This window comes from Schistocerca nitens, chromosome 6 (assembly GCF_023898315.1).
Source record: "Schistocerca nitens isolate TAMUIC-IGC-003100 chromosome 6, iqSchNite1.1, whole genome shotgun sequence".
In the NCBI taxonomy this organism is placed as follows: domain Eukaryota; kingdom Metazoa; phylum Arthropoda; class Insecta; order Orthoptera; family Acrididae; genus Schistocerca; species Schistocerca nitens.
The window spans coordinates 706,925,933-706,951,977 of NC_064619.1; positions in this window are offsets into that span (position 1 = coordinate 706,925,933).

The window sequence follows — 26,045 nt, forward strand, 5'->3', positions numbered from 1 at the left end:
CTCACCAAGCTAATTCTCTATTAAGGAAAATATTATTCAGTCAAAATTGGATTGAAAGTACTTGAAGTGGAAAGCAACCATTATCGTAGTAAATATGTAATAGACTTTAAAAATGCTGTAAGATGCTCAAAAGTAATCTCTGCTTTTTGAGAATTTCTTTGTTTCTTGTCACGACACGTGTAAAAATATCTTGTTTTATTGGAAGTATGTAGACGACATTTTCTTTGTATTCGGTGACAGCACAGAAGAAATTGCTGAGTTGGATGTTGCCTTAAATTCCTTGCATGCTAATATACCTCTTACGAAATAAATGGAACAGAAGAGTTTTCCCATCTTCCTTGACTCACATATAGCGAGGATAGGTTCAAGCCTTGCACACTACATCTTTCGCAAGCCAACAGCCTCTGACATAATTATTTCAGCAGATCATGCCATCCGCGATCGCAGAAAAAAGCATTTTTTAGTGCACTGTTTCACAGGTTAGCTAAGTTTTAGTTATATGAGGGAGATAAGAACAGAGAAACTGATACCATTGTTCAGATAGACAAGCAAATGGCTACAGGGAAAGTGATATTAGAAAGGTGGGTGAAAAAGTATTTAGGAAATTAGAAAATAAAAAACCGTTTAAAGGTGTTAATACGAAATACATATCTCCGCCATATTATGGCTCGTTTTCTGAAAAAGTTTGAAATGCTTCTGGAAAACATAACATACAGGGGTGTGCGTGTGGGTGTTTGGAGGAGGGATTTACGGAGAGTGAAGAGGGATACCAATCCGAAGTTCACGTGTGACACTCGTTTTCCATTCATCTGTGTCTATATTTCAATTACTCACCAAATCACCCTTTTGTATTTTAACTCATGCATCGGACGATCTGTCTTTTTACTGTACAAAATGTTTTTGTCAGCTGCCGTCTCCCCTTTTTATACTATATTTTTAAAATTTTTATTCCCTGGCTGAAGAGCGGTAAATTTTATCCGTTGAAATAATAAAGAAAAAAAGTCTACCACAAAGAATTTTTTTTTTTTTACAGGACATCAGATGATGGATTAATCCCGCAACACTCCATGACAAGAAGAAATAAAGAAATTAACAAAGAACTGAACAATTTAGAGCAACCTTATAGCATTTTAAAAATCGGTTTCATAATATTATTCAGTTTCCACCATTTTTATTAAAAGATGAACAAGCTTGTAGGCAATTTATTTGAAAGATACTAGCTATAGGAAAGATGCTGATTTGAATCACGAGTTTTAAGCCTATTTCATTGAAGGAAGTTATTCACAAAACAATTACTTGAATATTAAGAATAGCGGTGAAGGGTAGCGTCTCTGAACCATGAATGAAATCTTATTCAGTGTCATAAATCTCTCTGAATGCTGTTAGAAAAAGGGGATTCATAAAATGTGACTGATTTTGTTTGATACATAGCGATCTTATCAGAAAGCGATTGTCGCAGTTGAACTTCAGAAACATTTATATGAATATAACTCAGAGACGTAATCTTTGAATTATCGATCTCAGCGATGACGTGATGTTTATCACATATGAGCATTTTCGAACTTAAGCATTAATAGAAAGTGGTCTGAACGAGGTCTTCTCTCTCGATAAAAGGCTCTGCATCGTACTTACAAGGTCCAAATGACAAATTTACAACCTACAGAAGCAATGATCTTCCTGAAAAATTATTAGTATGCGGTGAGACGATATCACTACGCACGGTAAACTAGTCACATCAACAAAATATTTTGTCGCTATTATAGAGATTGAAATCTCTCGGTAATAAACATTTATATATACATTTCACTTACATAAAGCTCAGACTCTTTATAGCTAATGGAGTGCTAAGGAACCGTAGAATCTGATACTGAATATTTTAAAAAGCTGTTTTTATCAGCTTTGTTGAAACAACAGAGTCCGGTCATCCTAAAACACACTGGAATTTATTAATATTGCAACATCAGGAAGGATGTAAAATAACGAAATTTTACTTACAGTGCGTATTCAGTATACTAGGAAGAATACAAAAAAATGGCTCTGAGCACTATGGGACTCAACATCTGAGGTCATCAGTCCTCTAGAACTTAGAACTAATTAAACCTAACGAACCTAAGGATATCACACACATCCATGCCCGCGGCAGGATTCGAACCTGCGATCGTAGCGGTCGTGCGGCTCCAGACTGCAGCGCCTAGAACCGCTCGGCCACAACGGCCGACAGGAAGAATACACAATTGAATTTTGTCGGTTGTTTGGCACTAGAGATGGTGCGAAGTTTAGAGCACATATCTGACAACATTCGCCGCGCAACGGTTTCTTCCGGATGGGAATGAAGCTGATCAGAACTTGGATGACAGATACGTCTGTCATTCCATTCATCTTCAGGTAATGGCCAGAGTTCATGTTTTGTGTTGGTTAATGAGTAGCGGTGTGGTAGTGTTTCAGTAATTCTTCAGCAGACGTTTCAGTGGGTCAAAGATGTCGGGAACGTGTTGGTCAGGTAACACTCGAACTCCCTCTAAATAGTGGTAGGTCTAGATAGCAGGGAAAATGCGGTTTTTCGTTACTTTGTTGAAAGATAACATCTCAGACGCCTCGAAGGCCAGACATGGCCACCGGTCTCAACATGTTCCAAACGTAACGCCTGCTCTCCGGGTTACTTACTGGAGTTCTTTTGGGAAAAGTTCTCAAGTCATCGTTGTGAGAGCGAGAGAAATAGTTTGACCCTTCTTGGATAGATTTTAAAGGCCAGAAGATACGGGTTACTAGAGTAATCCTATTAGTGCGGAAATTGATGTAGCAGCGAATATAGATCTCATCCGAATAAACAGTGGACAGTGCTGTTGGTGTCTGATAAGTTTGCCTCCGTAGAACAGACTTTACCTGTGGATGCAACACACAGAACGGGAAAACCGTATCTGCACAATCAAAAATAGTGACATCTAACCATTTGTTGCGCTGAATGTAGGAGTTAATATGAATATATAAGAGTTAGACACGTGTCGATTATACATCAATAGTGAATAGTGGGTAAGTTTGAAGGAATAAGGACGTACACTTATAAGTTCTATCAAAAGTCGGAAGAAACATCGAATAGTCAGAAGTTAAGGGAATTAATTTTGCCTAACGCTTAAAATGGAAGTGATAATCGGCAATCACAATGCCTCAGGAACCTCGGTTGTGATGCCCATAGCCCAGGGTACGCACTCCTGACAAGCGCCCAGCAGTACACGAGCTATCGCCAGCCGCTGGTGGCCTGTGCTGTGCTAGCAAAAAACCTCGTCTGCAGAATGTGCGTCGTTGGAGACTGTACTAACACGATCTGAATGAAATAAAAAAATCAAAGAAATAATAAAAAGAAATCGGTGAACCGTGTAAAAATTGCTGTTTTGAAGAGCGCGCCAGAGCGCGCAGTGTTAAGCAGTCGCTCTCCGTTTTTGGCAGTGGCGCAGCTGTGGCAATCGCAACTTTGGTGTCTCCCTCTGGTGGGATGGGAAAAGGTTGCCTGCTCACGTGCATTTAAGGGGCGCAATGAGCTCGCTAAGTGGGCGAGTCTGGTCAGTTGGTCAGCCGGGTCAGTGTGGGGCAGTCAGAGTCTGTCTGTCGTCCGGAGTGCTAGTATGTGTTAGGCCGCCAGTCTGCTCGAGTTTGTTCAGACAATGCTCATTGGCGGTTGGATCGATCGGTCGGTCGGTCGGTCGCGCACTGGACAGAAGATGACTTGTCCTTCTTGAGCGTCGGCGCATGTGAAATCGCCACGTCAGTCCAGTGGGCCACGCCGTATAGCGAGGGGTAGTGACTTCGCAGCCGACACGAGAGCAACAGGAGTCAACCCACGACATCGGTCTGGCCGGTGTGAGCTGCGAAGTCGTCGTGAGACCGGAGATCGGCGCGCCTTCCTGCGTCCGTTGAAGCGGCTGGCAGCGGACGATTCGGGAGAGCGTTTTGGGGGTGCTGCGTCAGGTCTTCGCTAGACGTCGCAGTTTATTAAAAGTTAAGTGATTCGTGATATGTTGTTTCGGGTCGACAGAAGCGTCCGATCCCACGCGTCGGCTTTGACCCGTGACGTAAGGGTGTTGTCGTGGGTGACGTCATGACGGCGCGAAGTTTGGCTTGAGTGTGGCTGTCTCCAGTTCCGTTTTATCTTATTTTATTTACTTTTCTGATCTATTCGTTCTATCTCGTGAGATTTTTTTTTAAATTTAAAAACACTTATTACTTATTTTAATTATCTGTTTCCTCCAATTTCTGTTTTAATGGCTCTGAGCACTATGGGACTGAACATCGATGGTCATCAGTCCCCTAGAACTGAGAACTACTTAAACCTAACTAACCTAAGGACATCACACACATCCATGCCCGAGGCAGGATTCGAACCTGCGACCGTAGCAGTAGCGCGGTTCCGGACTGAGCCCCTTAACCGCGAGACCACCGCGGCCGGCTTCTGTTTTAGTTTATTATATTTATCTTTCTGATCTGCTCGTTCTATCCCGTGAGATTTTTTTTTAAAAAGACAAAAAACACTAATCAGCTACTGAAGCATCTTTATCTTCTATGGGTTGCAGGGGTTACGACCCTTGGGGAGGTGGGTGGGTATTCATGCATGGCTGTCTTCACTTACACGTTGTAGCTACGCAAGGCGTCTAAATTTGTTTATATTTAGTTTGCCCCCACCCAAAACACCCCATTTCGCGCGCTTGTCCCGTTAGTGTCATTAGGCTTCTTGTGGAAAGTGTGTGTGTTTGTTTTTGTTTCCGCCATATTTGTGACGTCATGGGTCAAAGCAGACGGGCGGGATCGGACGCTTCCGTATTTCCGTTGTTTCATTTACTTGTTGAATTCTACTTGTTTTCTTGGTCAGTCTCTAGTCCCCAGCTTACTCGTCTGTCTCTCGTCTACATTTGTTAGGCACTTAGTGTCTGTCTGTCTGTTGGTCGGTTGTACGTTGATAGCTGCCTCTGTCATGTTTGTCGGATTCGATGTTAACGAATTTACTATTTGAAGTGTAACGGCCGAATTCCTGAAATATGTTTTCATCTTGCCTATCATATTGAGAGGCGGTATATGTGTACTGTAGAGCATGTTTGTATATTTTATGTAAGACTGCATTTCATGGGTTTTTGTTTAAATGGTCATTTTAGTATAAAAAGTTGCCACCTTTCCACCGTAAGAGTTCTTTTTTTTTTAAAAAAAATCAAGTTGCACCATCGGTGGCAAGTTATTTTTTTTAATGTTAGTGTTTTGTACCATTTCCATCCCTCCTACGGTGTGCATAGTTTATGTGCTTGTGTAAGTTGTTAAAATTTTTAGTTTAAAGTAATCTGGTGTGTTGCAGTTTTGCACCAGTGTAGTCTTTGAGAGGCTGTGTGAGCTGTCGTGACTACGGCCGTGTCAAAAGGGAGCGGCAAGGTTCTCAGCCCGAAAGCTCATACTGTCAAAATTTGTTCTTTCTGCCTCTGAATAAATTGTAACTTGATATTTAGAGGGTGCTTTCCGATTAAAATTTTAAATCTGTTTAAAAAAAAGGCTTTTAGAAATAAAATTTTCATTGGTTGAAAGAAATTTAATTTGTTTTCATCAGTTACCCCTGGAAACTACTATCACGCTCAAATGTTGTTGTTGTTGTGGTCTTCAGTCCTGAGACTGGTTTGATGCAGCTCTCCATGCTACTCTATCCTGTGCAAGCTTCTTCATCTCCCAGTACTTACTGCAACCTACATCCTTCTGAATCTGCTTAGTGTATTCATCTCTTGGTCTCCCTCTACGATTTTTACCCTCCACGCTGCCCTCCAATGCTAAATTTGTGATCCCTTGATGCCTCAGAACATGTCCTACCATCCGGCCCCTTCTTCTTGTCAAGTTGTGCCACAAACTCCTCTTCTCCCCAATTCTATTCAATACCTCCTCATTAGTTACGTGATCTACCCACCTTATCTTCAGCATTCTTCTGTAGCACCACATTTCGAAAGCTTCTATTGTCTTCTTGTCCAAACTGGTTATCGTCCATGTTTCACTTCCATACACGGCTACACTCCGTACAAATACTTTCGCAAACGGCTTCCTGACACTTAAATCTATACTCGATGTTAACAAATTTCTCTCCTTCAGAAACGATTTCCTTGCCATTGCCAGTCTACATTTTATATCCTCTCTACTTCGACCATCATCAGGTATTTTACTCCCTAAAAAGCAAAACTCCTTTACTACTTTAAATGTCTCATTTCCTAATCTAATCCCCTCAGCATCACCCTATTTAATTTGACTACATTCCATTATCCTAGTTTTGCTTTTGTTGATGTTCATCTTCTATCCTCCTTTCAAGACACTGTCCATTCCGTTCAACTGCTCTTCCAAGTCCTTTGCTGTCTCTGACAGAATTACAATGTCATCGGCGAACCTCAAAGTTTTTACTTCTTCTCCATGAATTTTAATACCTACTCCGAATTTTTCTTTTGTTTCCTTTACTGCTTGCTCAATATACAGATTGAATAACATCGGGGAGAGGCTACAACCCTGTCTCACTCCTTTCCCAACCACTGCTTCCCTTTCATGCCCCTCGAATCTTATAACTGCCATCTGGTTTCGGTACAAATTGTAAATAGCCTTTCGCTCCCTGTATTTTACCCCTGCCACCTTCAGAATTTGAAAGAGAGTATTCCAGTTAACGTTGTCAAAAGCTTTCTCTAAGTCTACAAATGCTAGAACTGTAGGTTTGCCTTTCCTTAATCTTTCTTCTAAGATAAGTCGTAGGGTTAGTATTGCCTCACGTGTTCCAACATTTCTACGGAATCCAAACTGATAATCACCGAGGTCCGCTTCTACCAGTTTTTCTATTCGTCTGTAAAGAATTCGCGTTAGTATTTTGCAGCTGTGACTTATTAAACTGATAGTTCGGTAATTTTCACATCTGTCAACACCTGCTTTCTTTGGGATTGGAATTATTGTATTCTTCTTGAAGTCTGAGGGTATTTCGCCTGTCTCATACATCTTGCTCACCAGATGGTAGAGTTTTGTCATGACTGGATCTCCCAAGGTCATCAATAGTTCTAATGGAATGTTGTCTACTCCCGGGGCCTTGTTTCGACTCAGGTCTTTCAGTGCTCTGTCACACTCTTCACGCAGTATCGTATCTCCCATTTCATCTTCATCGACATCCTCTTCCATTTCCATAATATTGTCCTCAAGTACATCGCCCTTGTATAGACCCTCTATATACTCCTTCCACCTTTCTGCCTTCCCTTCTTTGCTTAGAACTGGGTTGCCATCTGAGCTCTTGATATTCATACAAGTGGTTCTCTTCTCTCCAAAGGTTTCTTTAATTTTCCTGTAGGCAGTATCTAGCTTACCCCTAGTGAGGCAAGCCTCTACATCCTTACATTTGTCCTCTAGCCATCCCTGCTTAGCCATTTAGCACTTCCTGTCGATCTCATTTTTGAGACGTTTGTATTCCTTTTTGCCTGCTTCATTTACTGCATTTTTATATTTTCTCCTTTCATCAATTAAATTCAATATTTCTTCTGTTACCCAAGGATTTCTATTAGCCCTCGTCTTTTTACCTACTTGATCGTCGGCTGCCTTCACTACTTCATCCCTCAGAGCTACCCCATTCCTGTCAATTGTTCCCTTATGCTCTCCCTGAAACTCTCTACAACCTTTGGTTCTTTCAGTTTATCCAGGTCCCATCTCCTTAAATTCCCACCTTTTTGCAGTTTCTTCAGTTTCAATCTGCAGTTCATAACCAATAGATTGTGGTCAGAATCCACATCTGCCCCTGGAAATGTCTTATAATTTAAAACCTGGTTCCTAAATCTATGTCTTACCATTATAACATCTATCTGATACTTTTTATTATCTCCAGGATTCTTCCAGGTATACAACCTTCTTTTATGATTCTTGAACCAAGTGTTAGCTATGATTAAGTTATGCTCTGTGCAAAATTCTACAAGGCGGCTTCCTCTTTCATTTCTTCCCCGCAATCCATATTCACCTACTATGTTTCCTTCTCTCCCTTTTCCTATTGATGAATTCCAGTCACCCATGACTATTAAATTTTCGTCTCCCTTCACTACCTGAATAATTTCTTTTATCTCGTCATACATTTCACAATTTCTTCATCATCTGCAGAGCTAGTTGGCATATAAACTTGTACTACTGTAGTAGGCATGGGCTTATGTCTATCTTGGCCACAAGAATGCGTTCACTATGCTGTTAGTAGTAGCGTACCCGCACTCCTATTTTTTTATTCATTATTAAACCTACTCCTGCATTACCCCTATTTGATTTTGTATTTATAGCCCTGTAATCACCTGACCAAAAGTCTTGTTCCACGTCTTCCTCACACGCTCACATAGTGTGATTAAATGTGTTAATGTTCTTCATGAATCGCTAGTAAATAAATTCTTAAGAAAACGTTCTGAAAGTAAATTCACGGTTCAAACGGCAGGTACGAGTAGAACTCGCGATCTGAGGATTCTGTACGAACGTAATTATTTAACAGAGGGTGACGAATTATCTCTTTGCACAATCTACCTAACACCCTTACAACCTTCTTTAGCCTAGTTCTGTTCATAACAAGTCTTAAAAGATTGTAAGGATGTTGGGAAGGTTGTGGTGACTAATAATTCTTAACAAAAAATTTGATATGTTGCGCTGTTTCCGGGTTAATTAGCATTGGAGTTAGCCAATAAGGCAGTTGCGCATGGAAATTCAAGCGGGCTGCCAGAGACGGTGTTGTGAAACGTGATCTTCCTTTGGTTTCCTAAAACCGAACAAGGGAGCAGTACAAAAATTGATCATTGGAGAGCAGTAAGAATCGAATCAGAGCGAAAGGCTGAGCAGCCTCGTCCGCTATCATCTACGCTATGAGAACAACTGATATTAACTGTATCTAGCAGTCGGCTTCATTTTCCGCACGCTACGTCCTGATTGTCTAAATCCAACGCTAATTGACTCCGAAATCGCACAATGTATCGAATTCATTTCTTAACAATTACTTCCCAGCGCAGCCTACCCTGCAACACCATTGCAAGCTTTTCAGACTGTTTCTTACCACGCTATAGATAGTACGTGTACAGGTATAGATGAGTGAGTCTGCGAGTATGAAAATGCTTTAAGTAAATGACCGTATTTTTATTGCATTAACTTGGAAGCTTGATTGTTTTTCACCACCAAGGAGCTCAAAATGGCTCTGAGCACTATGGGACTTAACATCTATGGTCATCAGACCCCTAGAACTTAGAACTACTTAAACCTAACTAACCTAAGGACATCACACAACACCCAGCCATCACGAGACAGAGAAAATCCCTGACCCCGCCGGGAATCGAACCCGGGAACCCGAACCAAGGAGCCATATACCTTAGTATTAGACTTATGTACAACTTAATACCTAAATCAGTTCCTGTGAATTAAGGGTATTAATAGACGAACAAACGGAGAACAAACTTATTCTACAAGGTTTCCATTTATACCAGTTCATGCATGGAACCATAAAAACGAGAGAAATGGGCGAGATGAGAGACAGCGAATAAAATAAAATTCGGCCCATAATCACCTCGGTGCTGGAGAAATGATCTAACCAGTCCCACTCTCCAGCGGGTCACATTACCAACACACATGCTGAGTAGCAGGAGATGGCACCCTTTCTTTCTTTTTCTGGGGGAGCGAATCTGTTTCCTCAAGCTGGTAGACACGAAACATAGATGGTGCTGCTGCGGAGGCGTATTTGTTAATGGGCCTCAGGCTCCTTCTCTTTCAACGGAAGTAAGACAGGGAATCCCTCCGCGCAAAAGTCGTTTCCGAGTGCCCTGTATGATGCATTTTTCTTGTTTGTTGACTTATATTGAAGGATTTTAAGTTCACACTTAAGTTGTAACTAACTAATTTTTTAGTTTTGACAACGTACAAATTAGCTGATACGGAAATAAGAATCACATTTTTAAAAAAAAAGCTTTACTTATCTTGCAGCGGTTGTCTCAGTGTCCGGGCTTCTTCTTTTGTGTTGTTGTAACCTATAAAAAGATTTGGTCCAGGTTCATCCCAACGAGTAACACTGAAACGCTGTCTTGGTTCAAAATGGCTCTGAGCACTATGGGACTTAACATCTATGGTCATGAGTCCCCTAGAACTTAGAACTACTTAAACCTAACTAACCTAAGGACAGCACACAACACCCAGTCATCACGAGTCAGAGAAAATCCCTGACCCGCCGGGAATCGAACCCGGCAACCAGGGCGTGGGAAGCGAGAACGCTACCACACGACCAAACGCTGTCTTGCTGTTGTCCATCATTCTTTTTGTTATTTGCTTGAAATATGATTTCTGATAACATCGTAACAAACACTTCTTCAATAGTACTCCACAGAACTAGCTTCCACTATACAAACTACGAAGTAATCGGAGAAAGCTCTGCTGTAGTAGAAATATGATGTCATATTACAACTACATTCCTGGAAATTGAAATAAGAACACCGTGAATTCATTGTCCCAGGAAGGGGAAACTTCATTGACACATTCCTGGGGTCAGATACATCACATGATCACACTGACAGAACCACAGGCACATAGACACAGGCAACAGAGCATGCACAATGTCGGCATTAGTACAGTGTATATCCACCTTTCGCAGCAATGCAGGCTGCTATTCTCCCATGGAGACGATCGTAGAGATGCTGGATGTAGTCCTGTGGAACGGCTTGCCATGCCATTTCCACCTGGCGCCTCAGTTGGACCAGCGTTCGTGCTGGACGTGCAGACCGCGTCAGACGACGCTTCATCCAGTCCCAAACATGCTCAATGGGGGACAGATCCGGAGATCTTGCTGGCCAGGGTAGTTGACTTACACCTTCTAGAGCACGTTGGGTGGCACGGGATACATGCGGACGTGCATTGTCCTGTTGGAACAGCAAGTTCCCTTGCCGGTCTAGGAATGGTAGAGCGATGGGTTCGATGCCGGTTTGGATGTACCGTGCACCATTCAGTGTCCCCTCGACGATCACCAGTGGTGTACGGCCAGTGTAGGAGATCGCTCCCCACACCATGATGCCGGGTGTTGGCCCTGTGTGCCTCGGTCGTATGCAGTCCTGATTGTGGCGCTCACCTGCACGGCGCCAAACACGCATACGACCATCATTGGTACCAAGGCAGAAGCGACTCTCATCGCTGAAGACGACACGTCTCCATTCGTCCCTCCATTCACGCCTGTCGCGACACCACTGGAGGCGGGCTGCTCGATGTTGGGGCGTGAGCGGAAGACGGCCTAACGGTGTGCGGGACCGTAGCCCAGCTTCATGGAGACGGTTGCGAATGGTCCTCGCCGATACCCCAGGAGCAACAGTGTCCCTAATTTGCTGGGAAGTGGCGGTGCGGTGCCCTACGGCACTGCGTAGGATCCTACGGTCTTGGCGTGCATCCGTGCGTCGCTGCGTTCCGGTCCCAGGTCGACGGGCACGTGCACCTTCCGCCGACCACTGGCGACAACATCGATGTACTGTGGAGACCTCACGCCCCACGTGTTGAGCAATTCGGCGGTACGTCCACCCGGCCTCCCGCATGCCCACTATACGCCCTCGCTCAAAGTCCGTCAACTGCACATACGGTTCACGTCCACGCTGTCGCGTCATGCTACCAGTGTTAAAGACTGCGATGGAGCTCCGTATGCCACGGCAAACTGGCTGACACTGACGGCGGCGGTGCACAAATGCTGCGCAGCTAGCGCCATTCGACGGCCAACACCGCGGTTCCTGGTGTGTCCGCTGAGCCGTGCGTGTGATCATTGCTTGTACAGCCCTCTCGCAGTGTCCGGAGCAAGTATGGTGGGTCTGACACACCGGTGTCAATGTGTTCTTTTTTTCCATTTCCAGGAGTGTACATGAGGCTGTCTAATCCTGTGTAAAGGTATCTCAAATTGTCTGAAGGTTTCTAACCAAAAATCATATATATGTTACAAACCCAGGTTCCAGAACCTTCGCCGGCTGCGGTGGCCGAGCGGTTCTAGGCGCTACTGTATGGTACCGCGTGTCCACTACGGTCGCAGGTTCGAATCCTGCCTCGGGCATGGATGTGTGTGATGTCCTTAGGTCAGTTAGGTTTAAGTGGTTCTAAGTTCTAGGGGACTGATGACTTCAGAAGTTAAGTCCCATAGTGCTCAGAGCCATTTGAACCATCCAGAACTTTGCAGAACAGGAAATGGACCAAATTAGTGTAGTGTCGTACAGAGAATGCGTTGCGTTGCTGGTAACGCGAATGGATACCACAGACATTAGCGAGGGCTCACTGAAGAGCTCTGCCTAGTTCGAGACTTCAGCTACAGCAGCCAGCACCGCAGTGTAGGAAAGATGTGATAGTTAAGGTTTCTGATAGACTTGTTCATTTAAATGTGGAACATTTATTAATTAGTGAATCGGGTAATGCTTTGCTAGTCCATCACAGTTTCAAATTATAGAGTACAACTGTGGCACAGATCTGCGACAAAATCAAGTCAATTTTTTATACAGTTATTTGATAAAGCGAACAAATATTTCATGATTTCTTGTTTGATGTGTAACATTACCGTGCAGTCGAAAACCCACAGTTATGGTCAGGTGAAAGTAGCCACAACAATTAATATTAACATGACTTTCGTAATTGAAATTGTTTATCAGTTTTAATTGATACATTGTTTCTGAAGCTAATGATATACATGAAGAAGTACAGGCCTGATGGTTAATAACAGACGTTCCAAACTCTGACAAAATGAAAGATACACTGAAGCGCCAAAGAAACTGGTATAGGCATGCGTATTCAAATACAGAGATGTGTAAACAGGCAGAATACGCCGCTGTTGTCGGCAACGCCTAAGTAAGACAAGTGCCTAGCCCAGTTGTGGGAAAGGTTACTGCTGTTACAATGCCAGGTTATCCAGATAGAAGTTAGTTTGAACGTGGTCTTATACTCGGCGCACGATTGATGGGACACAGCATTTCCGATGGAATGGGGATTTGCCCCTTACGACCATTTCACGAGTGTAGCGTGAATATCAGGAATCCGGCAAAATCTCCTACATTGCTGCGGCCGAAAAAGATCCTGCAAGAATGAGAACAACGAAGACTGAAAGGAATAGTTCAACGTGACGGAAGAGCAAGTCTTCCGCAAATTTCTGCAGATTTCAGTGATGGGCCGTAAACAAGTGTCAGCGTGTGAACCATTCAACAAAACATTACCGATATGGCCTTTCGGAGCCAAATGACCAATCGTGTACCTTTGATGACTGCATGACACAAAGCTTTACGCCTCGCCTTGGCCTGACATTGGACTGTTGATGACTGGAAACATGTTGCCTGGTCGGACGAGTCTCGTTTCAAATTGTATAGAGCGGATGGATGTGTACGGGTATGGAGACAATCTCATTAATCCATGGACCCTCCATGTCAGCAAGGAAATGTTCAAGCACGTGGAAGCTCTGTAATTGTGTGTGGCGTGTGCAGTTGGAGTGTAATGGGACCCCTGATACGTCTAGATACAACTCTAGCAGGTGAGTAGTAGTAGGTAAGCATACTGTCTGATCACCTGTATCCATTCATGTGCGTTTTGTATTCCGACGGACTAGGGCAATTCTAGCAGGACAATGCGACATTCCACATGTCCAGAATTGCTACTCTTATGAGTTTAAGCACATCCGCTGGCACCAAATTTTCCAGACATGAACATTATGGAACATATCTGGGATGTCTTGCAATGTGCTGTTCAGAAGAGATCTCCAACCCCTCGTACTCTTACGAATTTACGGACAGCTCTGGAGGGTTCATGGTGTCCGCTCCCTCCTGCACTACTTCAGACATCAGTCGAGTCCACGCCACGTCATGTTGCGGCACGCGGGAGGCATGGACGATACTAGGGAGGTGTACAAATTTCTTTGGGTCTTCAGTGTAGAAGTTTCTTTACCAATAATAAAACTGATAAAATTATAAATGAACACAGACATTGTTTTGAGATAACATTGTATGTACTGTACACTTTATTTCAGATCATAAACTTTTGAAATTTTGACTACTAATTTTCATGGTGTATGATCGACACTAGAAAATCAGCTGGTGTAAATAATAAAAATTATTGGAACAAAAATAGTTTTTGACAAAAAGAATATTCAGAAATACCTGCAGATGAGAAACACGTAATTAAACTAAGAAATTTAACCCAAGTCTGGTAAAAGCTTTTATGGACTCGAACATTTCTGCTGACATGCGGAAGTTCCGAAAGGACTTGATTTATTGCACTTGGAATGCTCTAGAGGGACAAGGCTTTTGAAGTGAATTAACAGCCATCTTAGTTAACTTCTTAATTACTTGGGAGAGAAAATTGCACTTCTACCGAAATCAGTAAGACGGTTTTCCCGTTTCTAGTCCAATTTTAGCCCTATCAACTGCCGCGAAACTACTCTATCAATGCGTTTGCATTATTAATGTAACACTTAATCATTATTTTAAAATAAGCGACTCCTTCAGCATTCATTCATCACTCATTGCCAGTTTCCATTCATGCATCGTTCTCTATATTTCTCTGACACATGAGGCTTCAGAAGTTGATCCTGTTGCGCATCCAATCGCATCCCATATCAGTCGCATGTCGTGATGCAGTACGCAGAGCAGGGAATCGTACGAAAAGACGTCGTGGTACCACTTTTGTGTCGACGCCTGCTGTTGGGCGCACCAGCGTCGAATGGACTACCTCTGGTATCCCGTGAAGGATAGCCGGAACAATGGTACCTGCGATGACAATATAGGGAGTTCCAGACGACGTCTTATTGTCGGTGTGGACAATCTGAAACCTTCCTCTCTCCTCTATATCGCTTTTGTTACGCATCCTTCCCTTCTACAATAACCTATGAAACGTTCCCTTAGGATTTCTATCTCTTGCTTAATAATAACAAATGAAATTTTCCCTTTGAAATTTATTCTCTTTCTCCATCTTCGCATACAAATTTTATTGCTGCTTATTAAAAGTGATTTTTTGATTATTTCGACCAAACATAGAATGTGTCGTCGTCGTGGCCCTCAGTCGTTGTCTGCAATGACCCAAAACAGTTCTTTATCTTTTTTACTGTTACTGGATCGCCATCTGACTGCTACATCGAACTGCGACATTAATATACTTACTATGATTTACTATCCTCTATTAGCTGCTGGTGGGCTGTCATAATAAGTGGCTGTATTTATTACCAAAGCTGACGTTATTCTGTGATAGCAAAGCTGACGTTATTCTTTAATTAATTTGACTGAAGTTACGTAATTCATAGACAACATTTTTCTTGAGAACAATAAAATTTTGCAAAGATTTACGTTGATTATTTTTGGTATGCATTATAATCAGTAATGCAATATTGCTGGCAAAAATTAATTATATTCTGAACGTTCAAATGGGACTTACTTTTTACAATAATCTTACAACTAGCATCGCGCAAACATACCAGCAGTAGTCTTGAGTTTCTCCAAAAAAAAAAAAAAAAAAAAAAAAAAACAATAATATTAGTTCCTCTTATGATAATAGTTATCTGATGTCTCTGTACATCCGTTTATAATCTCTTTTAAATCATAGCTGCTGGCTGGCATGCACACCGCTCCTCTCAACCTCTCGCTTCTGACCTCCTACCGACTTGCTTCACTTCTCGCATACTACTGACTTCCTACGAACGCTAATGTGCGGTCTCTCCCGCCAACAATGCTTTCTGGTGCAGACATTCCCTGCTACCACAATTATTTCCAACATGACAAATATTAATTATTCCTACTTAATCATGTTAATAAAATAAAACATCTTTCATAAATTGTGGCTTGACAGTAGACTATAGAAATACACACGTCTTACAGCTTGTCTTGCTGTAAATAAACCCATTTTCTGATAAATGTATGTGACGTGTCGGTACGATCCTGCTCACCCGAAACAACAACACTAACGAGACGAAACATTATCGGCACATACTTAATGTCTTGTATGTGCGTCTTTGGAACGCAATACATCAATGGATCTGCGTATCAGGGGACGACAGCTTTTTGTTAGGTTTGTGATGTGGCATTATGTCCACACCCCGGTCACGCAATTCGCGTAAATAACGGCTCTCCAATTTACGTACGCGGTGATGGTGCCCGATAGCGACCCAGAAGAGTTCCATAGGAATTACTTCAGGCGAATCTGGTCGCCGAGACATCAACGTCAGTTCACTACGGTGCTCCTCAAACTACTGTAGTGCGAGACACAGACAGTTATACTGCTGAAAGACGACATCGCCGTCGAGGAAGCATGAAGGGATCGAGATGATTCGCACTGTCAGCTTGTCTGCGATTAGTACCACAGGTCCCACGCAAACGCGAGAGAATGTCTCCCGTAGCATAATACGAGGTGCATTCAAGTTCTAAGGCCCCCGATTTTTTTTCTCCGGACTGGAAAGAGATAGAAACATGCGCATTGTTTTAAAATAAGGCCGCGTTCATTGTCAATATGTCCAGAGATGGCAGCACCGTACGGCAGATGGAATTTTACCGCCAGCGGCGAGAATGAGAACTGTTTAAATACTTAAAATGCGACGTTTTCCTTACTTAAACAGCGTGCAATCATTCGTTTTCTGAATTTGCGTGGTGTGAAACCAATTGAAATTCATCGAGAGTTGAAGGAAACATGTGGTGATGGAGTTATGGATGTGTCGAAAGTGCGTTCGTGGGTGCGACAGTTTAATGAAGGCAGAACATCGTGTGACAACAAACCGAAACAACCTCAGTCTCGCACAAGCCGGTCTGACGACATGATCGAGAAAGTGGAGAGAATTGTTTTGGGGGATCGCCGAATGACTGTTGAGCAGATCGCCTCCAGAGTTGGCATTTCTGTGGGTTCTGTGCACACAATCCTGCATGACGACATAAAAATGCGAAAAGTGTCATCCAGGTGGGTGCCACGAATGCTGACGGACGACCACATGGCTGCCCGTGTGGCATGTTGCCAAACATTGTTGACGCGCAACGACAGCATGAATGGGACTTTCTTTTCGTCGGTTGTGACAATGGATGAGACGTGGAAGCCATTTTTCAATCCAGAAACAAAGCGCCAGTCAGCTCAATGGAAGCACATAGATTCACCGACACCAAAAAAATTTCGGGTAACCGCCAGTGCTGAAAAAATGATGGTGTCCATGTTCTGGGACAGCGAGGGCGTAATCCTTACCCATTGCGTTCCAAAGGGCACTACGGTAACAGGTGCATCCCACGAAAATGTTTTGAAGAACAAATTCCTTCCAGCACTGCAACAAAAACGTCTGGGAAAGGCTGCGCGTGTGCTGTTTCACCTAGACAACGCACCCGCACATCGAGCTAACGTTACGCAACAGTTTCTTCGTGATAACAACTTTGAAGTGATTCCTCACGCTCCCTACTCACCTGACCTGGCTCCTAGTGACTTTGGGCTTTTTCCAACACTCTCCGTGGCCGCACATTCACCAGCCGTGCTGCTATTGCCTCAGCGATTTTCCAGTGGTCAAAACCGACTCCTAAAGAAGCCTTCGCCGCTGCCATGGAATCATGGCGTCAGCGTTGTGAAAAATGTGTACGTCTGAAGGGCGATTACGTCGAGAAGTAACGCCAGTTTCATCGATTTCGGGTGAATAGTTAATTAGAAAAAAAAATCGGAGGCCTTAGAACTTGAATGCACCTCGTACTGCTCCCACCAGCCTGCGTCCATAACGGCGTTTGTGGAGACGACCAGCGACCTACTGTAGCAAAAATGTAATTCAGCGAAGATGAGACACATTTCCATTGTTCGACAGCAGGATACCCGATGGTCCCACGCCCCCTGCAATCATAATTGACGATGTCGTTTGGTCAACGTGTGAACACGAAGGGACGGTCCACATCTACATCTACATCCATAATCCGCAAGCCACCTGACGGTGCGTGGCGGAGGGTCTGCTGCGGAGCTCTGTGCTCAACAATGTACAATGAACAGTGCACTCCGAAACTCTTGTACGTATACCAGCATTGTGCTCCTTCGGCGGAGATGCCACAAATAACCATCTATCCTACTTTACAGAGCAGACAAGCCTCTGAACCCCACGTGGACGTTCAACCAATTAACGCCAGATGGTAGTTTCACTCTACTCTACTTTTTCCCGCTGGTTCTCACGACAGTAGCACGTGAACATTCAACCCGCTTCGACGTTTTCGAGATACCCGTTCACTGGCTCACTGAGATAATAATCCGCCCTTTGTCAAAGTCGTTAAAGTCGTTTACAACAGTGGATTTTCCCATTTGCAGCCCATATCTTCATTGGTGAATCCCCGTCTCTGTTTGCACTGTTTACATAATTTTGCTACCGCGTCACGTGCCTGCAACGCCAACAGGCTTCATCCAACGTCGTGGTGGGCAATGGTTATAATATTTTGGCTTATCAGTGTACCTGTGTCATCTCAGGCGCTAGTCGAGTGGGGTCGTCTATGACACTGAGCTTAAGTGTGTAAGTTTTCTGCACCCCCAGTTTCTATATTCACAAGGCAGTCATGGGATTCAGACCGACACGAGCAGCAATGTTGCAGTACGATAAATCGTAGTCTCGATAGACTACGATGTTCGTGATTTCGGTTTCCGACACGTGCTGGGAAACCTTTCTCCATCTCTCACGAGGTTTAGCACGATCTTCTCACAAACGAGCAACGTTTAAATGCAATTGGTGTGTATAATGAGTGAAATTGGCGATAAACTTTCAGACTTCGGGAGTAACATCATCCACATAATTCCGAAGACTGCAGGAGACGTCAAGTGCGAGAACTATCGCAGAATCGGCTTAACGGCACATGCATCCAATTTGCTGACTAGAATAATATACAGCTGAATAGAAAAGAAAATTTAGGCTGTGTTAGATGACCATAAATTTGGCTTTAGGAAAGGTAGAGGATCGAAAGAGACAGTTCTGATGCTACGGTTGAAATGGAAGCGAGATTGAAGAAAATATGTTCACATGATATGTTGACCTGAAAGAAACGTTCTTCAACTTCAAATGGTGCAATTTGTTCTAAATTCTGACAAAAATACGGATACGCTATAGGAAAAGGGGGTAATATACAATAGCAGTTGGACGAAGACAGAACAATAAGACTGGAAAACCAAGAACGAAATGCTCGGATTAAAAAGTGTTATTTTTCGCCCCTGGTGTTCAGTCTATATGTCGAAGAGGCAATGACGGAAATAAAAGAAAGGTTTAAGATTGGAATTTGAATTCAAGGTGAAAGGATGTCAATTCAATGACCACGCGTCATAACGAGGTACTCTGTCTTGACTTCGTTTATCAGAAGACTGATAACTGAAAAACAATCTTTTCTTGCATGTACACTTGCGTTCAAGATTTGAGGACGAAATTAAACTAATGACTATTAAAATTGCTACATCACGAAGATGACGCGCTATAGACGCGAAATTTAACCGACAGGAAGAAGATGCTGTGATATGCAAATGATTAGCTTCTGAGAGCATTCACACAAGGTTGGCGCCGGTGGCGACACCTACAACGTGCTGACATGAGGAAAGCTTCCAACCGATTTCTCATACACAAACAGCAGTTGACCGGCGTTGCCTGGTGAAAGGTTGTTGTGACGCTTCGTTTAAGGAGGAGAAATGCGTACCATCACGTTTCCGACTTTGATAAAGGTCGGATTGTAGACTATCGCGATTGCGACATTTCTGCTCGCGTTGGTCGAGATCCAAAGCCTGTTAGCAGAATATGGAATCGGTGGTTTGAGGAGGGTAATACGGAACGCTGTGCTGGATCCCAACGGCCGCGTATCACTAGCAGTCGAGATGACAGGCATCTTATCCGCATGGATGTAACGGATCGTGCAGCCACGTCTCGATCCCTCAGTCAACAGACGGGGACGTTTGCAAGACAACAACCATCTGCACGAACAATTCGACGACGTTCGCAGCAGCATGGACAATCAGCTCGGAGACCATGGCTGCGGTTACCCTTGATGCTGCATCACAGACAGGAGCGCCAGCGATGGTGTACTCAACAACGAACCTGGGTACACGAATGGCAAAACGTCATTTTTTCAGATGAATCCAGGTTCTGTTTACAGCATCATGATGGTCGCATCCGTGTTTGGCGACATCGCGGTGAACACACATTGGAAGTGTGTATTCGTCATAGCCATACTGGCGTATCACGCGGCGTGATGGTATGGGGTGCCATTGGTTACACGTCTCGGTCACCTCTTGTTCGCATTGACGGCACTTTGAACAGTGGACGCTACATTTCAGATATGTTACGACCCGTGGCTCTACCCCTCATTCGATCCCTGCGAAACCCTATATTTCAGCAGGATAATACACGACCGCATGTTGCAGGTCTTGTACAGGCCTTTCTGGATACAGAAGCAGCACATTCTCCAGATCTCTCAGCAATTGAAAACGTCTGGTCAATGGTGGCCGAGCAACTAGCTCGTCACAATACTCCAGTCACTACCGTTGATGAACTGTGGTATCGTGTTGAAACTGCATGGGCAGCTGTACCTGTACACGCCATCCAAGCTCTGTTTGACTGAATGCCCACGCGTATCAAGGCCGTTATTACGGGCAGAGGTGGTTGTTTTGGGTACTGATTTCTTAGAATCTATGCACCCAAATTGCGTGAAAATGTAATCACATGTCAGTTCTATTATAATATATTTGTCCAATGAATACCCGTTTATCATATGCATTTCTTCTTGGTGTAGCAATTTTAATGGCCAGTAGTGTAGCTTCGCTTGATGTTACACTGCCATTTAGTGTAGTTTGATGAAACTTAGAGCAGTACAGAAGTTACCTGAAAGAAATACGTAATGGGACAAACATAAAAAATACTGTGGCAGATGGTTCTTAATAGGGTATGACAGCACCACAGACGGCAACATATTCTCTGCAATATGCTGCCATGGTGGCCGCAAAGTTGGTAAGGAGTTTTTGAGATAGCGCGTTTCATTCCTCCAACAGTGTGATTGACAACTTCTGGACTGTCGTTAGTGTAGGTGAACGTGCTGCAGTAGGACTCACCAACGCACCCCACACTTACTCGAAGGCGTTTAAGTGGAGACAACGGGCAAGGACAGCCCACTCGCTCTAAGACCTCCTATATCTAAGCTGCACGTTGTGGTCGGGCATTGTCACCCACAACAAGAAGTCAGAACTGAAAGAAACGCCTTAAAAGACAAATATGGGAAAGAGAACAGTTGTCCTGTGAGTGTAGCGACTTCAAGGATTTGGTGATTAGTAGAACCATTCAAAACCACGGCTGTAACACCTGGACCACCAGAACGATCGTGTTCGAAAATATTTCTTGTTGCATTACGTGTGCCCACGACTCGCCATATGAGGGTACTTCCAGAATCATTCAGAATCAGTCTGAAGAGCACCCCACTCCTCGGTGGTTCTGTCCGTACGCTATTTGCGCCGCCGATGCGCTGGTCTCAACAGAACACACAGTGCTCGTCGTCGGACAAAGATCCCGCCCTTATGCAGTCGCCGTGCCGCTGTGGAGCATGAGATTGAATGCCTTATGGACCAGTTACATGTGGTTGAAGTTGCACCAGCTGCTTGGCGGTGGTCCCTTGTTGCCTGTTGCACGACGCAGCGGTCATCTGTTGCTGTATTTCGCCCTGATCGATCTCCATTTGTCCTTCTGGCAGCAGTGGCTTGTGGTTCGGAATGCTCCCCCGGGTAAGTGAAACAATGCTCTGAGCGGTGCCAAACGCCTGGGCTTCAGTCATCACACTTCGTCCTTCTTTCGGTCTCTGATGATTCCTCTCCATGTGGAGTCATTCAAAAGTTGCCTCCGGGCCATGTTGTAGTGAAGAACACCACCACATAGCACCACAGTCACTACTCGGTGACTGACACACACACACACACACACACACACACACACACACACACACACACACACACAACGTCTATCTTTTCGCATTCAACTGCCTCGTGTTCACGCCAGCCCCATTTGTTACTGTGGTCGCAATAAACTCACATCATGTCACGTTCATCTTCCTGTACCCAACTGGGCGACCTCTGCCAACACTCTCCCACACTTTCATTCGTTTCCACTGAGTGTTTAATACTTAACGTTACTTTATCTGCCTCCTCGGCCTCAAGTTTTGCTGAGCAGCGTATATCTGCGTTTGTGTGGTGATTTTAAAGTGACCATCAACTCCCACTTGGAAATCAACAAATATCCACTAGCTTGTACGGAAGAAATATTGGCGAAACTCCACATTGCCTGTATCGCCTAAAGCACCTCACGTATGGCATTGCTAATGCACCAGCCATTTTCCAGCGCTTTCTTGAACAATTGGTCAACTCAGTCGACTACCTTGATGATGGAATTGTTACAGGATGCACGTAGGATGACCACATCCAGAATATTCTGCGCGATGAATAATGCTTATCCCTTACTAACAATGCTGAATGAAAATTTCTGGTAAGTCACAAAGGACAATAATTTTAAATTCAAGGCAAATGATGGCAATTGTAAACGAATTCACTTTGTCATTCCACTGAAACATACTTACGAAGCGGAAATTAATACTGAGAGCATGTTTGACAAGCATAAACTACGGAAACATCGAGCGCGCCAAACACGGTCTAAAATAGATCTCGGAAGCAAAGCGATTGTGGAGAGACAGGTCCCCTTTGTGCCGGGTGTTTGTTTCCCCCACCTGGACCTCGGCCACCGTCCACCGACCGAGGTTCGTGCACCTGCTGTTAGGGGCCATCGCTGTAACGAGGCGTAAACAGCTCCGAAATACGACTCCGGGAACTGGGGCTAACGCTCAGCGTGAACCTGGGCCCTGGCAGAGGCAACAGAGGCTTTCAGACCTTGTAGGAAACTCGACAGCACGTACTAGCTAAACTCAGTCGCACGTTTCATAATTATAAAATGAATGTAGAAAAGTCTATGTCTATATTCATAGAGAACTAATACATTTTAAAATAAATTTTCTCATCAGCATGAATCTTTCAATACTGCTTTCTCCTCAATCTCCAGAACTCATTCCCAATGTGAAGTGTGTATTAATCACATAGTTCACACGGACACGAATTAGCTGTTGGACACGGTTCCAGGTTTCGAATCTTTTTCTGTTACTGTTTAAAAAATGTAACTGATCCAACAAAGTCGAACTTAAAGAACATCAGAAGTAGGGGCGATTCTAGAAGTCGGTCAAGGGGGGGGGGGCTAATGGGTGGGGGGAGGTTGGGGGAATGGAAAATCGCTTAACAAAAGGGGAGTTGGGATCCTCCACCAACAAATTGGTAAATAGTTTTTGTTAACTGTTTTGGATTTCAGGGTAAAAAAACTTACTTCAACATGGAATATTTTATAAATTACATAAACCATAAAAAGGCCAACTTACAACAAATAAGTTTTCATTAATTTTCTGGATACAGAAGATGATATGAATGTAAAAATTTGAACTTGACATGAATATAAAAAATATTCTGTAACAAAATTCACAGGATATTTGCGTCTTCTGCCCAATTTGTCATGCACATTCGTCTCTGTTTCTGTTTACTGAATATGTCAGTGATATTTTCAATGTCTATATATCTCTCTCTTTATGGATATTTGTAGGAGCATATTTAGCTTTCTTGGTTAATGTAAGTGGTACATTAATACACATCCAATGTACAATCATGCTCATAAATTAAAGATAATTGCAAAATGTGATGCCACACAACGTGGCACTACATAAAAACTGGCGCTAATAGCATAGGCACAGAGGGAACACACACGGCACAGATCTGTAAGTCCACGGTATTGATGATAAGTTGGGAAAACTTTCGCGAAACACATGTGCTACTAAATGCCACTGTTTCCTGCGCATGTACCCCGACATCAGTACGGGATGTGATCACCATGCACACGTACACAGGCCGCACAACGGGTTGTCATACTCTGGATCAGGTGGCCAAGCAGCTGCTGGGATATAACCTCGCGTGCTTGCACCAGTGCCTGTTGGAGCGCCTGAAATGTCGTAGGGGTTTGAGGACGTGCCGCGATACGTCGATCGAGAGCATCCCCGACGTGCTCGATGGGGTTTAGGTCTGGAGAACAGGCAGGCCACTCCATTCGCCTGATATCTTCTGATTCAAGGTACTCTTCCACGATGGTAGCTCGGTGTGGCGGTGCGTTATCATCTATCAGGAGGAAGGTGGGAACCTTTGCACCACTGAAAAGGCGGACATACTGGTGGAAAATGACTACCCGATACACCTGACCTGTTACAGTTCCTCTGTCAAAGACATTCAGGTGGAGACGTGCACCAATCGTAATCCCATCCCACATCATCAAACCACGACATCCATACAGGTCCCTTTCAAGGACATTAAGAGGTAGGTATCTGGTTCCTGGTTCACACCAGGTGAAAACCCGGCGAGAATCATTGTTCAGTCTATACCCGGACTCGTCCGTGATCATAACCTAGGTCAACAGTTCCAATGTCCATGTACTGTCTTCTTGACACCAGGCTTTACGGGCTCTCCTGTCACCAGGGGTCAGTGGAATGCACCTTGCAGGTCTCCGGGTGAATGAACCATGTCTGTTCAGTTGTCTGTAGACTGTGTGTCTGGAGACAACTGTTCCAGTGGCTGCGGTAAGGTCCCGAGCAAGGCTGCCTGCAGTACTCCGTGGCCGTCTGCGGGCACTGATGGTGAGATATCGGTATTCTTGTGGTGTTGTACAATGTGGACATCCCGTACTGTAGCGCCTGGACACGTTTCCTGTCTGCTGGAATCGTTGCCATAATCTCGAGATCACACTTTGTGGCACACGGAGGGCCCGTGCTACGACCTGCTGTGTTCGACCAGCCTCCAGTCGCCCTAGTATTCTACCCCTCATAACGTCATCAATATGTGTTCTTTGAACCATTTTCAACACAGTCACCATTCGCACGTCTGAAAACGTCAGCACACTTACTCGCTGCACCGTACTCTGACATGCACCAACACACCTCTGCGTATGTGGACTGCTGCCAGCGCCACCGTGCGACGACCGCAGGTCAAATGCACCGCATAGTCATACGCCGAAGTGATTTAAACCCGCAAACCACCCACCAGAGCGTTGTTTCACCATGTATCAGCATTATCCTTAAATTATGAGCATGAGTGTATATTAATAAATAATAAGACGCCCATTTTAAATTAAATGATATTTATTGGTTTAGATACTAAGCTATTTGTCGCTCTTATTCTTTTGTTAAAATATGTTTGAAATATAGTGAAATCTATATTGCTACATAATTATAAAAACATGATTGAATTTGTTGAAGTAATATATTCACTGATTTCTGAAGTAATTTTATTCAGTGTAATATGATACTCCATTGGGTGGGCGGGGGAGGGGGGGCGGTTGTAGCCTCCATAGGGCCCCCCCCCCCTGCCACTGATCAGAAGTTAAATTTTTGGGAAATCTTTCTGCCCCATTCGAGAAAGGTTGATGGTTGAGGCCCACTGTGAGCCAATTAAGTTCTGAAAAGTGCGATTAAAAATGTCTGAATGAATCTGAGGGTATAACTGTTGGCTGGTGTCTCCTAAAGAAAATTCCCGTTTACTGCTTATCGTTTGCTGTTTATACTGCAGCCTCCCCTGTAACAGACAAAAAGCTGTTCAGTTTGTAAAGAAACTGCATGAAGCAGCGGCAAAATTACGACACCGAATTTTAAATTACAATACACAGCCTATGAAAAGAACCGAAAGAGGATTCAACAATCAAACTTTTAATTATCAGTTCGACAAAATTTCCCAAGTGGGCCAATTCACGTATTCAGACGACAATATTGAGCCGGCAGGGCTACCTCGAGAAGTTAACAAAGAAAGAATTCTGAGACCAAAAGTAGTATACAAACCCAAATGGAAGAAATAATGTAAAAAATCTCTCTCATAAATGGCAAGAATAATATTTTATAAAATGTTTATTAAAACTAAAGTACGTTATGCATGTCATAACTGGTGGCACATATCACATTTAAAAAAATGGAAAAAAACAGGAAAGAAAAGTTATGTCGGAAATC